Below are 14,983 nucleotides of genomic sequence, written 5' to 3'. Positions count from 1 at the left end.
AAGATAAATATCACATGATCTCACTCATTTGTGGAATATAATGAACAACATAAACTGATGAACAAAAATAGATCGAGAGACAGAGAAACACTGAACAGACCAGTCAAACCTCAGAGGGAAGGCAGGGGGGTGGTGGTAAGAGATCAACCAAAGGACTTGTATGCATGCATATCAGCGTAACCAACGGACACGGACACTGGGGCTGCGGGGGCTTGTCCTGGGGGGTGGGAGTGGCTGGGGAGAGGTCATGGGGGGAAAGGGAGCCTTATGTAATACTTTAAACAAAAAACTAATTAATTAATTATTCTTTAAAAAGAATTAAGGTATCTCATGACATGCTTCAAATAGAGAAACCAAGCTCTGGGGGTTAAAGTCAGTAGAGTAGTGATGTAGGTTGTGATGGGATGAGAGCTGCTCCCACTGCAGAAACAGCTCCTCCTTGGGAGGGAAGGGTCATTAGAGGCCCGGGAGGAGCTCCATGCAGTCATGCCTGCAGCCCGGAGGCCAATCAGACCACTGCTCTGGGAGTTCCCATTAGTCCCCTTGTCCTTGATGTTGTACCAATAGGTAATAGAGTAAAGGAAGGAAGCAATTAAATGAGAGAGAAAAAGAAAAGAAAGCAAACCCAATGTGAGGATTCTGAAATTCTGCCTCTAACAGGGAATGTTTGAAAGTTTTGAAAAAATGAGCCAAAAACATTTCTAATTTTAAGTACATATTTCGGCATGGTTCTCAAGGTATGGTATGTAGGTCACCTATATCCGAATGAGCTGGAGTAGCTATTTACAAATGCAGACTTCTCGGCTTCTCACCAGACCTACACAATCAGCATCTCCAGGGTGGGGCCCAGGGCTCTGCATTTAACAAATGCCCCAAGAGCCCTGGCAGGCTGGCTCATTGGTTGAAGCGCCATCTTGTTCACCAAAAGGGTGCAGATTCAATTCCCGGTCAGGTACATGCCTAGGTTGTGGGTTTGACTCCTTGTCAGGGCACATACTACAGTAGGCAACCGATCAATATTTCTCTCTCTCTTGCTCTCTCTCTCTATTTCTCTCTCTCTCTGTCTATTTCACTCTCTCCCTTCCTCTCTTTCCAAAATCAAGGATTTTTTTAAATGCCACAACTGATTCTCAGTGTAGGGAGAGGGCATGGTTTCCAGGATGAGAGGGATGATAACAGGAAAACAAAGCAAGAAAAAAGAAAATATAGTTACCCGTGGATGTAAAGAGACATAACCCTCGCATAGTGAGAATAAGACAGTTGTACAAAAAAGGCCAATGAGGAGGATCTTCAGGAAGTAGAAAATCTGGAATAGACGATTGCCTCAACTGGGTTGAAAAAAAGAACAGAAAATGTCCCTGTCTGGAATGATGCTTGGGAAATGGTCAGGGTTTAGGCCAGCCGTGGGCAAACTACGGCCCGTTTGAAATGAATAAAACTAAAAAAAAAAAGACCGTACCCTTTTATGTAATGATGTTTACTTTGAATTTATATTAGTTCACACAAACACTCCATCCATGCTTTTGTTCCGGCCCTCCGGTCCAGTTTAAGAACCCATTGTGGCCCTCGAGTCAAAAAGTTTGCCCACCCCTGGTTTAGGCTCTATTTGAGTTTTTAAAGTTTCTCTATGATTTTTCTTTTCACTAACGTCAAAAGTGAAATCCTGTGCTGTGTGTGCCAGTGTCTTGGAGAGAGGACCAGGATAGGGTGAACAGAGGGCACATCAGTTTCCCCGAACCAGAACCCAGCACCCTCCTCAGGATGCATGACTCACACTGCCCAGAGGCGTTTGGTCACTCTGTGTGATTGGCATTGAGCACACAGGCCAGAGATAGGTAGAGAATTGTCCAGGAGGCCCTGGAGGCCAAGCCCTGCACAAAGCATGGGATTGTCTTTGTGATATTTTCTCAAGAGTTTTGGGAAAGCCCCAAGCCCTTCCCTTCACCCCCACCACCACCTGATCCCCATACACTGTCCCCTGCCAACTCCTAAAGCCAGAAATTCTGATTCAGAGTGTCATCTTTTTAAATCATTGGTCAAAGGTACATGGTACTGCAGTATGAAGGAAAGAGCAGACCTATCCATGTTGTGATCCCAGTTCTGCCACATACTAGCTTAGGCAAATTACTTAACCTCTCTGAGTCTCAGATACCTCACCTGGAATGAAATAAATATAATAAAAGGAATTAAAAAATAATAATAACAACAGGATTGTTATGAAAATTAAATGAAAGACGTATAATAAATCCCTCTATCTGTGCACTTTGATTGGCCTATGACATACTTTTTTTAAATTACATTTTATTGGGATGACATTAGTCATCATGGACGTGTAGGTTTCATGTGAGGATAGCTAATTTACAAAATCTGTACATAGGACCATGTGCCCACCACCCAAAGTCAAATCTTCTCCTGTCACCTCGTATTAGGACCCCTTTCTCCCCCCACCCGACTCCCTCTGGCAACCACCCTCTGGCTTTTTGTGTTCATAAGTTTCAGTTTTATACCCCACATATGAGTGAAATCATATAGTTCTTAGCTTTTTCTGTCTGACTTATTTCACTTCCCATAATGTTCTCAAGGTCCATCCATGTTGTTGTAAATGACGCTGTCTCATCCTTTCTTATGGCCGTGTGGTACTCCATTGTGTATATGTACCACATTTTCCTTATCTAGTCCTGTATCGCAGGGCACTTTGGCTGATCCAAGTCTTGGCCACCATGAATAATGCTACAATGAACATAGGAGTGCATATATCTTTGCATATAAATGATTTCGAATTTTTTGAGTATATACCCAGGAGTGGGGTTGTTGGGCCATATGGTAGCTTTATTTTTAATTTTTTGAGGAATTGCCAGACTGCTTTCCATAGTGGTTATACCAGTCTACATTCCCACCATTATTAAATTCCCAGCTTCCACAACTTCTTCTCCTATGAGGTCAATATAATCCTGATACCAAAACCTGGCGAAGATAACACAAAAAAAGAAAACTACAGACCAATATCCCTGATGAGTACAGATGCAAAAATCCTAAACAAAATACTAGCTAATCGAATAAAACAGTACATCCAAAAAATAATACATCACGATCAAGTGGGATTCGTTCCAGGGGCACAAGGATGGTTCAACATTCGCAAATCAATCAACATAATACATCACATTAACAAAAAAAAGGACAAAAATCATATGATCTTGTCAATAAATGCAGAAAAAGCATTTGATAAGATACAACATTCATTTATTATTAAAACGCTCAATAAAATAGGAATAGAAGACAAGTACCTCAACATAATAAAGGCCATGTATGATAAACTCTCAGCCAATATAATACTCAATGGTGAAAAACTGAAAGCTTTTCCCCTAAGATCGGATGGGATGTCCACTCTCACCACTCTTATTCAACATAGTACTGGTAGTTCTAGCCAGAGCAATAAGGCAAGAGAGAGAAATAAAAGGCATCCAAATAGGGAAGGAAGAAGTCAAACTGTCACTTTTTGCAGATGACATGATGCTGTACATAGAAAACCCTGAAGACTCTACCAAAAAAACTACTGGAAACAATAAACAAATGCAGTCAAGTTGCAGGATACAAAATCAATGTGCAAAAATCCATTGCCTTCCTGTATGACATACTTTAATAAATATTAGCTTCTTCTCTCACCCTACCTCTCCTCAAGGGAAGTCAGGAGACACTCTCTCCCTTCGGTCACAACATCACCTGAGACCAGCAGAGAGAGGCTATAAAGAGACTCTGGCTCAATTTATGAAATGTTTTCATGTAAAACTTTTTTTATGTTTTTATTTATTTCAGAGAGCAAAGGGGAGGGAGACAGGGATAGAAATATCAATGATGAGAGAGAATCATTAATTGGCTGCCTCCTGCACACCCCCTAAACAGGTATCAAGCCCACAACCCCGGGCATGTGCCCTGATCTGGAATGGAACCATGATCTCCTGGTTCATAGGTCAATGCTCAACCACTGAGCAACACCAGCCAAGCAGAGATGTAAATTCTCATTAAAATATATTCAACCCTCAGTGCGTCTCAGTAGTTAGAGCATCGGCCCTCGCACCCAAGGATCTCCAGTTCGATTTCCAGTCAAGGGCACATACCTGGGTTGCAGGTTCGATCCCAGCCTCGGTTCGAGCGTATGCAGGAGGCAACCAATTGATGCATCTCTCACATTGATGTTTCTCTTTCTCTCTCTCTCCCTCCCTCCTTCCCTTCTATTCTCTCTAAAAATTAATGAAAAAATATATCCTCAGGTGAGGATTAACAATATATATATATATACATTCAAAATACCAAACAAAATAAATAAGATATAAATCTACACTTGGACATACCAAAGTGAAACTAGAGAATATTATGTTAAAGAAGAAGGCACATATAATTACGTTCAGTGCAGTATTTTCTGAATAACTAAAATTGAAAACAATCTAAATGTTCATCAACAGAAGAATGAATATAAAATAGGGGGCAATACAATGAATCACTGTAGAGTAGTCAATGTGAATGAGAGCAAGTATCAACATGAATACGTTTCAAAAACAATGAACACCTGAGTGCCCTCAGCAGTGCCCAGACCCGCCTCTCGCTGCAGTTGTGCTTGGACAGAACAGACCCAGGGGTGCCCCTTCTTCAGCCTCTGATCACCCGCCAACCTCTTTTCCAGTCACCGCCTTTGGAACCATCTCAGCCATCCTCAGCCTCTGAGACCATGGTTTGAGCGTAACTCCTTATTGCTGAGCAACCATGGGCTCCCAAATTCGTCAGAATGATTCCACTGAGCTGGAAGCTGCCGTCAATCTCCTGATCAACCTGCATCTGCGGGCCTCCGACATCTACCTCTCTCTGCGTTTCCATTTGACCACGGTGATGTGGCTCTGGAGGGCATGAGTCACTTGTTCCAAGAGTTGGCTGAGGAGAAGTGAGAGAACATGGAGAGACTCCTGAAGATGCAAAACCACCTCTCCAGGCCGTGCCGGCCTCCAGGATGTGCAGAAGCCTTCCCAAGACAAGTGAAGAGGACGTGGAGGGAAACATTTACCGACATCGCTGCAGTTGTGCTTGGACAGAACAGACCCAGGGGTGCCCCTTCTTCAGCCTCTGATCACCCGCCAACCTCTTTTCCAGTCACCGCCTTTGGAACCATCTCAGCCATCCTCAGCCTCTGAGACCATGGTTTGAGCGTAACTCCTTATTGCTGAGCAACCATGGGCTCCCAAATTCATCAGAATGATTCCACTGAGCTGGAAGCTGCCGTCAACCTCCCAATCAACCTGCATCTGAGGGCCTCCGACATCTACCTCTCTCTCTGCGTTTCCATTTGACCACGATGATGTGGCTCTGGAGGGCATGAGTCATTTGTTCCAAGAGTTGTCTGAGGAGAAGTGAGAGAACATGGAGAGACTCCTGAAGATGCAAAACCACCTCTCCAGGCCGTGCCGGCCTCCAGGATGTGCAGAAGCCTTCCCAAGACAAGTGAAGTAAAACTCAGGACACCTTAGAAGCTGCCAGGGTCATGGAGAAGAACCTGAACCAGACCCTTTTGGATATGCATACTCTGAGTTCTGCAGGCACACACCCTCATCTCTGTGACTTCCTGGAGAACCACTTCCTGGATGAGGAGGTGAAACTCATCAAGAAGATGGGTAACACCTGACTAATCTCCCCAGGCTGAGCTGGGCAAGTATGTCTTTGAAAGGCTCGCCCTCAAGCACAACTAGGAGCTTTTGAAGCCCAGATGCCTTTAAGGGGCCCCTCTGCATCCCCCTGGTATCTGGCTTCTGGCTGAGCCTCTTCCTGAAACCTCTAAGCATCCTTTTAACCACGCTAGAGCCTTGTCCCATGCCTTGGACCAAATGGAAACAATAAAGCACTTTGCAGCAAAAACAAACAAACAAAAACAGTAAACACCTTGAACTGAAAATGCAAGGTGCAGAATAATATACATACTACCAGAGGTCATGGAGAAGAACCTGAACCAGACCCTTTTGGATATGCATACTCTGAGTTCTGCAGGCACACACCCTCATCTCTGTGACTTCCTGGAGAACCACTTCCTGGATGAGGAGGTGAAACTCATCAAGAAGATGGGCAACACCTGACTAACCTCCCCAGGCTGACTGGCCCCCAGGCTGAGCTGGGCGAGTATGTCTTTGAAAGGCTCGCCCTCAAGCACAACTAGGAGCTTTTGGAGCCCAGATGCCTTTAAGGGGCCCCTCTGCATCCCCCTGGTATCTGGCTTCTGGCTGAGCCTCTTCCTGAAACCTCTAAGCATCCTTTTTACCACGCTAGAGCCTTGTCCCATGCCTTGGACCAAATGGAAACAATAAAGCACTTTGCAGCAAAAACAAACAAGCAAAAACAGTAAACACCTTGAATTGAAAATGCAAGGTGCAGAATAATATACTACCAGTCCCCTTGTTAAAAACTTAAAACCACGCATAACAATGCATATATTGTTTGGGGGCACATACATGTATAATGAAGACATGAAAACCTGCACAGAAATAATGTACACAAATTCAGAATCCTTATTACCTTTGTAAAAATAGACTCAAGTAGAGGCTATTTATTGTACAAAACCCAGCATATCCAGATCTAGAAGCAACCAGTCTAACTCCTGGCACATTGAGACCATCACCAACCCCACCTATTTTTAAAGGTCCTACTTCCTTGAGGTTTATATGCCCATATGCCTCCCATCTCCTTTTGGTTACTCTCCCTCATTCTTTAAGAACACTGGTACTGCCCTAGCTGGTTTGGCTCAGTGGATAGAGCATCGGCCTGCGAACTCAAGGGTCCCAGGTTCGATTCCGGTCAAGGGCATGTACCTTGGTTGCGGGCACATCCCCAGTAGGGGTTGTGCAGGAGGCAGCTGATCGATGTTTCTCTCTCATCGATGTTTCTAACTCTCTATCCCTCTCCCTTCCTCTCTGTCTCTATATCTCTCTCCCTTCCTCTCTGTAAAAAATCAATAAAATATATATTTTTTTAAAAAGAACACTGGTACTTGTTTCATAGAATTTCTCTCCATCCCAAGATCTGCTACTACTCCAAGTGATCAAAACATTCACTGAGTGTCCCATCCAAAACGCAGCTTCCTCAACTTAATAGGCATCTACTCCACTCCACTTCAGTCACCCATTCCCATGGCTCTATCCCAGGAATACTTCATAGAATGTCTAAAACCATAAACTCAGGCATCTACTTTTCTCACCAACATCTTATTCTTTCAGGTCACTTGCTCAGTTGTTCCTAATACTCCTGTTTTGATTCCATTAAGACAGTTCGTCCATTAATAGTTACTTCTACTGTATCTCTGTGTATCAGCCTCCTCTTTCTTCACTTCCCTCCTTATCCAGATAAGATTCAATAGTCCAAAATCTAAACCACTTTTGCCAATATCTTCTATTACCTTGCCTTCTTACCTTTCTGTCACACTTTCCTGTGGGAAAAAAACAACAACAACAGTCTAACCCCAAATGCATGTTTTCATAGGTGCCCTTAGAGCAACATTCAACCTCTTAAATGTGACTTGGCCTCCACATGCTTCTACAAACATTTCTTGCCACTCACAATCTTGTATCTATGCTTCAGCCATAATGATTGCCTTTTATATCCTTGACTACATAGGCTTTTTCACATTTTTTTCCTCTTCCTATAACAACTTCCCACCAACTTTGCCTAGCAATTCCATAAAAAGTGATCAATAAAGATTTGTTGAATTAATTTAATCAATGAAAGCATGAGTAGATGGCTAGCCAGACCAATTAGTTACCCTAAGTAAATAAATAAGCTATGCCTAGTGTTTATGCCTTTACATCTCCAGGTCAACATCATATGATGCCCTTTAACATGTATTTCAAGAAGACCCACAGAGGCTCCCTTCTAGCATTGCCGCTGTTAATCTTGTGCACTTTCTCTAAAATTATTGATCTAACCCTAGTCAGTTTTTCTCAGTTGTTAGAGTGTCTGCCCACAGACTGAAGCATCACCGGTTCCATTCCCAGTCAAGGGCATGTAGCCTCGATCCCAGCCCAGGTTGGGGCGCGTGTGTGAGGCAACCAATCGATGCATCTCTCTCACCAATGTTTCTCTCTCTCTCTCTCTCTCTCTCTCTCTCTCTCTCTCTCTCTTCCCTTCCACTCTCTTAAAAAAATATCATCAGGTAAGGATTTAAAATAATAATAAAAGTATTGATCTAGTGCTAATTCTTCCTTCACAATGTCTTTCCATATAACTGAAACTAAGACCTTGTACTCTAATTATAATAGTAAACTTTTTAAGCACTTTTTAATATATCAAACTCAGGTAGATTTTATTGACACCATCTTATAGTTGAAGAAAATGAGGCTCACAGAGTTGAATTTAAGGCAGTAAGGCAGTAAAGCAAATCCAAGATTCAAAACTTCAATCTTTTTTATTTCAAAGTCCATTTTCTTTTCTTAATCAGTGTTGCATTCTTGGTCAAAAATAAAAGAGAGGAAGAAAAAATAAATAAGCAAACAAACAAATGAGAGGAAGAAAAGGAAAAGAGATGAATACAGATATTACTTTTATGAGTGAATAATCAAAGTAGAAGAAATAAGATTTGTAAAGAACAAAGGAACAGAGGAGGTGTGGAGAGAATGACGAGCCAGAAGAAGAGGCCTGAACAAGGATGAATTTGAGGTAAGAAATCCAGGTTTCAGCATCAGTGACAGCACACACATCCCAGAATGGTGGAAGTTAATGAGCTTTATCTGTGTTTGTGCTGGGAAAGTGTAAAGCGACATCTCCTTTAACTATGGAAGGGAGTAAACAATAGTGAGGAGGAGGAGGAGACCTGGGGTCATTTTGACATTGTCCAAGGGAGGAGGATATAGAGGCAGATCCTTGACCTGGTCGTGGACAACAAGAGCAACCTTTCCCAATCTGACGTCCTTTTCCTCTCTCTGCGGGTACCTGCTCTCTAGCCCTTGAAATTCCATGTGAATCCTTGTTCTTGGCTCAACTTCATAAAGTTTAATGTCAGAAAGACATTGTGTTTTCCTTCTTGTTGTTGTTATTTTGGGGTAGATGTTGAAGTTTTTGCCTAAAACAAATCATTCAGCCAAGAAGGGAGTTCAAAAAGGACATGACCGTCTCAGGACCTACTGGTTAAACTCCTCACACCATCCTCCCACAAGCAGGTTGAGACTCCCTGTGGCATTTCCAACAAGGTCATCAAGTTTTCTAAGAAGACAGAATAATCTTTGTTCCAGGAAGTACAGTTCTTGACTGATACATTATCCCCCAAGGGTTATATAACTGGAAGTTGCTCCAAGCCTTAATCCCTATACATAAAACCAATGACAAAATTAAACTACTTCCCAGTTGCAAAGCCAAACAGGACTCAGAGAACAGAGAGCTATGAGCCAAGGCCAGAGACAGGGCAAGGTATAGAAACTGGACACAAAGATTATGAGAAGTTAGACTCCTTGAGCTATGATCAGGACTAAAAATTCTACCATAAAAAAGGAGGCACTTCAAACAGGCACTATCCCAAATTTCCTATGGGACAGGCACTCAATTCCTCCAGCAGTGTTTTTATCCTAATCCTTTCTCCTTTCCTCCTGACTTTAAACCCTAGACTTTGAGCTGGATGAAAACTCAGACTGTGATCATGCCTCTTCAGAGTGAGAAAAACTTCATCATACTTCTTGAAGATATTTAGCTGGTGCCATGGGCTGAATGTTTATATCCTCCCAAAATGCATATATTAAAACCCTAATCCCCAATATGATGGTATTTGGAGATGGGGCCTTAGGGAGCTAATTAAGTCGTGAGGGTGGACCTCTCATGATGGGGTTAGTGCCCTTATAGGAAGATACACTCAAGAGCCTTCCCCCTCTCTCCATCATGTAACATTAGAGAAGCTGGTTATCTACAAACTAAGAAGAGGGTCCTCACCAGAAACCCCGTTAACTGGTACCTTGATTTGGGCTTCCCAACACCTAGAACTGTGAGAAATAAATTTCTGCTGTTTAAGCCACGCAGTGTATGGTATCTTGTCATAGTAGCCCAAACTGACTAAGACAGCTGGTGTACAGCACTAATGGGCCTCCACTATCCTGAGGACATTAAAACAATTCATGAGATAATCCTCTAGGATCATCTGACCACTGAGAAACGTTTTTCTGGTACAGAGGTGAGGAGGTACAGGAGAGGGGCTAATAACAGCTTATGTTTGCTGCATGTTTACTATGTACAGGCACTGTTCTCAGTGCTTTCTACTAAACCACTTAATACAATAACCCTATGAAGGAGATACAGCTACTATTTCTGTTTTACAATTAATAAAACTGAGGCATAAAGATAGAATGACCTTCTCAAGGTCACACATTAACAAGTGTCAGATCTGGTATTAAGAACCCGAAGTCTGACTCCAAAGTCTATGCTCTCCACCACTGCACTCCAGCCTGTTGCAAACAACAGCATAACCCCCAGAATATCTCACTATGTGGTACCCAAGGCCCTATTTCAAATTTAAAAATTTTTAATTTCCTCTTTATTATTTTGAAATGAAATTTGAAGATCACATAACCTAACTTCACACATACTTTCATGAAAATCCGCATAATGTACTAAATGCTGCATAAGAGAGAAATAAAAGGGAAGTAATTTACTATAAATTAATATTTATTTCCAAAAAATTTTTTGGCTACAATCACACCAGAAAACATAATAAATAGTTGGATGTTAGACCTCCAAACACAGAACGTAGTGGCTACAGCACAGGGATACAGACGTGCCACATTGGCAGCTCCAGCATCATGAGCAGCATTGCCATCAATGATAGGATTTTTGAAATGATAAATATCCTTGTTAACGTTCCAGACAAAACCAAAACAATCTCCCCCTTGATTTTCACAATTGTTGTATTACTAGAAAAATCAGTATATGTTAATTCCATGAAAAAAAATGCTTGTGTCTGTATGTGCAGTGGAGTTAGGCTTAATTAATTTTTAACAGACTTTATACCTACATGAATGTCTACCTAAAACATTTTAAGGTCAAGCAGAACACAGAAAAATTCTTTAGAGGTCAGCATTGCCTTGCACATTGACAGATAGCTAGACCCCACTCCCTAAGCACTAGTAGTTCCCTCTAATCATTGTGACAGCCCCAAATGGCTCTGGATATTATTCCCAAATTGTCTCCTAACTTCAGTAGGCCTCCATCTTTGCCCCATATCTCAAACTTTTGATCGTAGATTCATGACCCCTCAGTTGCTAACCTGATTCCTTATTCCACTGAACCTTTATCTCATTTCCCGATCTCTTCACCATATCCTTCCCTTATTCCCAATTCCATAAAGTACAACTACAGTATTTAAATCTAACAAAAGGAACTGGAGCCACTGAGGCTTTATGAAACCAGAACAAGGAAAAAACCTTAAACCAGCCAGGAGGAAGTGGGAGAAGGGAGGGAAGGGGGAAGGACAAGGAAAGGAGTGGAATAATGGCAGTAAGGGAAGGAATGGAAAGGAGAGAGAAAAGGCCTCTCGCCATCTCACCAGAACACCCAGAGTTCCTGAAGTGACTAGGCTTCAAGGGCAGAGACCACTCCCCAAGGATATGTCCCAAGGAAGGGCAATGGGAGTTCCAGGACCTATGCAGAACATACCACCCAACAGCAGCAGAATACACATTCTTCTCAAGTGCACATGGAACATTCTCCAGCTTAGATCATTTGTTAGGCCACAAAACAAGCCATAACAAATTTAAGGAGACTGTAATCAGCCCCAGCCAATTTGGCTCAGTGGATAGAGCATCGGCCTGTGGGCCAAAGGGTCCTGGGTTCAATTCAGGTCAAGGGCACATACCTTGGTTGCAGGCTCCTCTCCCACCCAGGCCCTGGTTGAGGAACGTGCAAGAGGCAACCAATCAATGTGTGCCTCTCACATGGATGTTTCTCTCTGTCTTTCCCTCTCTATTCCACTCTCCCTAAAAATCAATGGGGGCGGGGGAAGAAGACTGTAATCATATCAACCATCTTTACTGACCACAAGACATAAAACAAGTAATCAATACCAAGAAGAAAACTGGAAAATTCACAAATAGGTGGAGATTCAACAACATGCTCATGAACAATGGGGTCACAGAAGAAATCAAAAGGTAAATAAAAAAATAACTTGAGACAAATAAAACTGGAAATACAACATACCCAAACTTATGGAATACAGCAATAGCACTTCTTGAGGAAAGTTTTTAGTGATAAACACCTACATTTAAAAAAAAAAGAAAAAATAAACAGTCTAACTTTACACCTCAAAGGATTAGAAAGAGAAGAGTGAACTGAGCCCAAATTTAGTAGAAGAAAGGCAATAACAAAAAATAAAGCAGAACTAAAGAAAAGACTAAAAAAGACAATAGAAGAGATCAGCTAAACTAAGAGCAGGAGGTTTTTCAAAGATAAACTTCACAAACCTTTAGCTAGACCTACAAGGAAAAAAGAGAGAAGATTAAAATAAATAAAATTATAAATTAAAGAGGAGAGATTAAACTGATACTACAAAAATAAAGGGTCACCCGGCTGACGTGGCTCAGTGGTTGAGCATCAACCTATGAACCAGTAGGTCACGGTTTGATTCTGGTCAGGGCACATGCTGAGGTTGCAGGCTTGATCCCCAGTAGGGGATGTGCAGGAGGTAGCCGATCAATGATTCTCTCTCATTGATGTTTCTCCCTCTCTCCCTTCCTCTCTGAAATCAATAAAAATATATTTTTAAGAAATAAAGGGTCATGAGAAACTACTATGAATAATTACATACCAGCAAATTGAATAATCTAGAAGAAATAGATAAATTTCTAGAAACACATAACTACCAAATATGAATCATGAAAAAATAAAAAAATCTGAATATACCAATAATAAGTAAAAAGACAGCATCATTAATCAAAAACCTCCCAACAAAGAAAAACCCAGGACTAGATGTATTGAAGGGAAACTCTACCAATCATTCAAGAAAAGTTAATGCCAATTCTCAAACTGTTCCTAAATTGAACCCTCCCAAACTCTTTTGATGAGGCCAGCATTACCCTGATAACAGAGCTAGATAAGAATATTACAAGAAAACTACAGGCCAGTATTCTTAACAAATATAGATGTAAAAATGCTCAGCAAAATACTAGCAAAACAAATCAAACAGCACATTAAAAAGATCATACACGCCAAGCCGTTGGTGTTTCTCTCTCTCTTCTCTCTCTCTCTCTCCCTTCCTCTCTAAAATCAATAAAAAATAATCTTTTAAAAAAGAGCATACACTACAATCAAGCGGAAATTATCCCTAGGATAAAAGGATGATTCAAGCAACGAAAAGCCATCTATCTATAAACACAAATTGTGTAATTTCTCCTTATATTTGCTAGTACCCAAGCTTTTTGGTCATTTATCTGCACCCTCCCAGAGTTATTTCAGATCTTCCTAAAATTTCTCTTGCAATGAATTAATTTATTTAACTTTCTCCCCTAAAGCTCAAAATTATCAGGAATCATAGAGATTTTGATGTATTTTCATTTAGCTCCAGACCCTATATTTAAGAATATTAATAATCTAGACTGGAAGTAAGCAAGAGATGAAGAAACTCTTGTCAAACAAGAAATGGAGGCTAAAAATAAACACTTGGGATGGGAGCACGGTGGTGTTCTTCAGGGACATGAAGATGGATGCTGGAAGTACTCTGGGAAGTGACTGAAAGAGTGATCTCGAGACTCAGCCTTCCTTGGTTCAAATTCCAACTCCACTGTTTATTTGCTGACTGACCTACAGAAAATTAATTAACCCCTTAGGATTTTTAGTTCCTTATCTACAAATGTATTCAACATATATATAAAAATATACATCAGTTCCTCCTCTTTGGGTTGGTATGTGGGTTAAATGGTTTAAAAACAGGCAAAGTGCTTATTATTAATAGCTCGTCTGACTCACAGTTGGTGCTTAATAACTATGATTATGTGGAAGAGAACTTGTACCTTGTGGCCTGAGACCAGCAGAGAAAGTACATAAAGAGGCAGACTCTGGCTCAATTTATGAAATGTTTTAATATAAAACATTTTGTATGTTTTTATTGATTTTAGAGAGAGGAAGGTAGAAGGAGAGAGGAATAGAAACATCAATGATGAGAGAGAATCATTGATAGGCTGCCTCCTGCACATACCCTACTGGGAATCAAACCTCCTGATTCATGGGTTGACGCTCAACCACTGAGCAACGCCAGCCGGACTATGAAATGTTTTAATAATTAACACATACCTGACATGCAATACATGCCCAATAAATATTGAATGAATATGTAATACAAATAATAAAGATTTTATAGAATGAAATGGTGAGCCTCGGGATGTCATACATTTGTTTTCACTATACCTTCTCAACAATGTGTGATGATTCATTTTATGTCAACTTGACTAGGCCACTGGGTGCCCAGATATCTGGTTCAACATTATTTCTGGCTGTGTCTGTAAGAGTGTTTTAGGATGAGATTAACATTTAATTAGTAGAATCCATAAAGCAGATTGCCCTCCCCAACCAACTGTGGCTACCCTGACTGATAGCAGTCCTGGAGGTCACAGAGCTAAAAATCTTGTGATTCAGCCACTACTGGAAAGTAGTAGGAAGACCTCTTTGTAGAAAGCTGCTAGAGAAGGGCCAACGATAAAAGCACAGATGTGCATACAGAGGAGACCAGCAAATATCATGAATAAAATAAAAATCTGAGATATTGGTCTTCCCTTGCCTTTAGACCCAGACTCAGACTGGAAATTACACCATCAGCTCTCCTGGTTCTCAGACTCAGACTTGTACTAGAACTTACACCATTGGCTTTTCTGGATCTGGACTTCTCAGCCTCTATAACCTCATGAAAAAATTACTGATGATAAATAAGTACACACCCATTATATATTTGCAATTATATATATATATATATATATATATATATATATATATA

General features: G+C 41.1%; 1 long non-coding RNA gene across 1 annotated transcript in view; it reads left to right on the top strand.

Annotated features, from left to right (window-relative positions):
* LOC106728001 overlaps positions 1-8,021 on the top strand; it is an 18,739-nt gene extending 10,718 nt beyond the window's left edge. The window contains exon 3 of the long non-coding RNA XR_001364228.1: positions 7,962-8,021. This is a non-coding gene — a long non-coding RNA (uncharacterized LOC106728001). The remainder of the gene's footprint in view (positions 1-7,961) is intronic.
* Positions 8,022-14,983: the final 6,962 nt, after the last annotated feature.

The sequence above is a fragment of the Myotis brandtii genome, unplaced genomic scaffold (assembly GCF_000412655.1).
Source record: "Myotis brandtii unplaced genomic scaffold, ASM41265v1 scaffold517, whole genome shotgun sequence".
Lineage (NCBI taxonomy): Eukaryota > Metazoa > Chordata > Mammalia > Chiroptera > Vespertilionidae > Myotis > Myotis brandtii.
This window is presented reverse-complemented; position numbering and strand designations above follow the sequence as displayed.